The 2,918-nt window shown below is 40.2% G+C and overlaps 1 pseudogene; it reads right to left on the minus strand.

Moving 5' to 3' along the window:
* Positions 1 to 824: 824 nt before the first annotated feature.
* On the minus strand, positions 825 to 1,846 carry LOC104856605 (annotated as a pseudogene).
* Between the last annotated feature and the right edge of the window lie 1,072 nt (positions 1,847 to 2,918).

A 2,918-nucleotide genomic window follows, 5' to 3' on the forward strand; every position in this document is an offset into this window, starting at 1 on the left:
GCAAAACAATTCTGATCAACAAAGACAAATCAGGGAGCCTCAGAATCCTAGACTTGAAACTATACCAGAAAGCCACTGTGATTATAAAAAACAAAACAACAACAACAAAACAGAATGGTACTGGCAAATTAAACAGACCTGAGGATCAATGGAACAGACTAGAAGAGGCAGAAACAACAGCAAACACACTCAGCCACCTCATCTTTGACAAGGAGGCCAAACATGTTCACTGCAGAAAAAACAACCTCTATAAGTTGTGTTGGAAAAACTGACTTTCTACATGTCAAATATTTTTTTTCACTGTTCAAGGTTTATTTTGTGTTGTAGTTGTTTTGACACTTGGTTACATTTTTCACAGGTAGATATTTCCTTTTTACACTATATAGCAATATACACTACAAAATAAAATCCTTTAAAACAGTTATGCTTAAGACATGCAGTATTGGATTTATACACTGAATACCAGGTTGTGGCCAACTGGGAAAAAAGACTAGGCTTGGTTGGTGAAGTTATATAACAGAGTGATATACATCTGGTTTGAAGAGCAACTGGAGCCTGTGTAATACTGGCCATGGTGTCTCAGAGATGGTGGGGCTACTTTATACTAACCAGGCTAGGACCACACAAGTGCCATCCAGCATCAGGATAGAATTGTAGGGTTTTGTGAACCATTTTTATTACTAACTTTGGAAAACTGATGTTTTTCCCAGGCCATCTTAATACTACTGCTTCAACCACAGAGCAGATAAAAAGGACAACATGCACTATCTCCAACTAAATCCTCTTGTAGCCCAGACAGCAAAGTGGTGTGACAATGGAAGATTTTAAAACTGCAGCTCTTTCTGGATCGCCCACAGGGTATCTGCACTCTTCTTCAAACGGGCCTCTTTCTCAGGAGTCAGGGTCACCTTTACAACATCTGAGATCCCATTTTGTCCCGAGACACAAGGAAAACTAAGGAAGACATCATCCTTTATTCCATAGAGAGCCTTAATCGTAATAAAAATTGGATGCACTCTCCTAAGAGTCTTCATTATACTTTCTGCCAAATCTGCCACAGAGAGTCCAATGGCCCAGAATGTGTAGCCTTTTAGTTTGATCACTTCATAAGCACGGTCAACCACTTGTGTGTGAACCTCTTTCCAATGCTCCTTATCCCTGTCAGTTTCTAACTCAGATGCAGATTCTTCAGGGAGATGACAGCAATATTCACTCCATTCTACACAGGTACACTAGAGTCTATGTGCTCCCCAAGGATCCATCATCCATGGCAACTTAGTAGGTAAACTCCCAGCCTTTCCCCCATCAGGTAATGGAACCTGGCTGAATCCAGATTGCAACCACTTCCAATAACATGGTTTTTAGGAAAACCACTTATCTTCCAAGCCACATAGGTCAAAATATCCACTGGATTGGAAACAATGAGCAACTTGTAGTTTGGTCTACACTTTACAACATTAGGAATGATGAACTTAAAGATGTTCACATTATGTGGGACCAAAGTAAGATGGCTTTCACCCTCTTGCTGACATGCCCCAGCTGTGATAATAACCAGTTTGGAGTTTGCAGTTACATTATAGACTTTGCCGGGCTATAGACCTTAGAACTTGGTGTTCTAAGGAAAAGGCTGCTGTGATGAAGATCCATCATCTCTCCCTTCAATTTGTCTTCCATGACACTGACAAGAGCAAGCTTGTCTGCAAAGTCCTTCATTAGATACTGATGGCAGGGCCAGAGATTTAGCTCAGTAGTTCCACCGCATGTGTCACAAGTGCAAAGTCCTCAGTTCAATACCTGGTACCAAAAAAAGGATACTGATGGCACAGGTCATGTCCACAGCACCAACCCTGACAACTGTAATCTTATTCTGGGGGACCTGTTCTTCCTTAAGGAAATCCACAATCAGCTGATCCTTGAGGCTGGCTATCTTGAATTTAAAACCAAAAGGAACCAGGAGTACACGTTGGGCGGGCATTGGGTTGCGCTGTTGCAAGATCCAGACTGGGCAGCAGCAGCTCAAAGACTCTACGTGTTGAATATAAAAACCACATCCATGTCTCTCACCATACACTAAACTAGAGTCAAAATAGATCAAAGACCTAAATATTAAAACAAATATTAAATCTTCTGGAAGAGAGAATAGGTAAAGCTCTTGAGACAGGGTTTGGCAACAATGTCACAAACAAAACCCAAACTGCACAGGAAATAGTGCAAAGAATCAACAACTGAGATCTCATCTTATTATAAAAAATTTTGCACTGCAAAAGAAATCACCAACAGAGTGAAGAGACAACCCCCAGAGTAGGAAAACACATAGCCAGTAGCCCCTCAAATGAAAAACTAATATCTAGAACATACAAAGAATTTTAAACATTAGACCACCCCAAAATTTAAAGACCCAATCCAAAAATGGACATCTGAAATGAATAGACACTTCTCAGATGAACAAGTATAAACAGCAAACAATATATTTTAAAATGTTCAGGGATGGGGATTTAGCTCAGTGGTTCTGCCTCCTACCTTGCAAGCACAAGGCCCCAATTTTGATCCCCAGCACCCCCCCAAAAAAATATTGCAGTGGTAAAAAATGTTCAACATCACTGGTTATCCAAGATATGCAAATTAAAACAATGCCGAGATTCCATCTCATTCCAGAAAGAAGGGTTGCTATCAAGAAATCAACCAACAACAAATACTAGCAAGTCTATGGGGGAAAAGGAATCATTTTGGTGGGAATGCAGGTTGGTACAACCATTGTGGAAATCAGTGTAGAGATTCCTCAAAAAATTAGGATTAGAGTTCCCATTTGCCCCAGAGATTCCCTTACTGTGTATCTTCCCAAAATAATTAAAAGCATCATACCACAGTGATATATGTGTGCACCCATGTTTATAGCAGCACAATTTATAATAGCTAAA

This window comes from Fukomys damarensis, unplaced genomic scaffold, assembly GCF_012274545.1.
Source record: "Fukomys damarensis isolate Sample0158 unplaced genomic scaffold, DMR_v1.0_HiC HiC_scaffold_16, whole genome shotgun sequence".
NCBI classification, from domain to species: domain Eukaryota; kingdom Metazoa; phylum Chordata; class Mammalia; order Rodentia; family Bathyergidae; genus Fukomys; species Fukomys damarensis.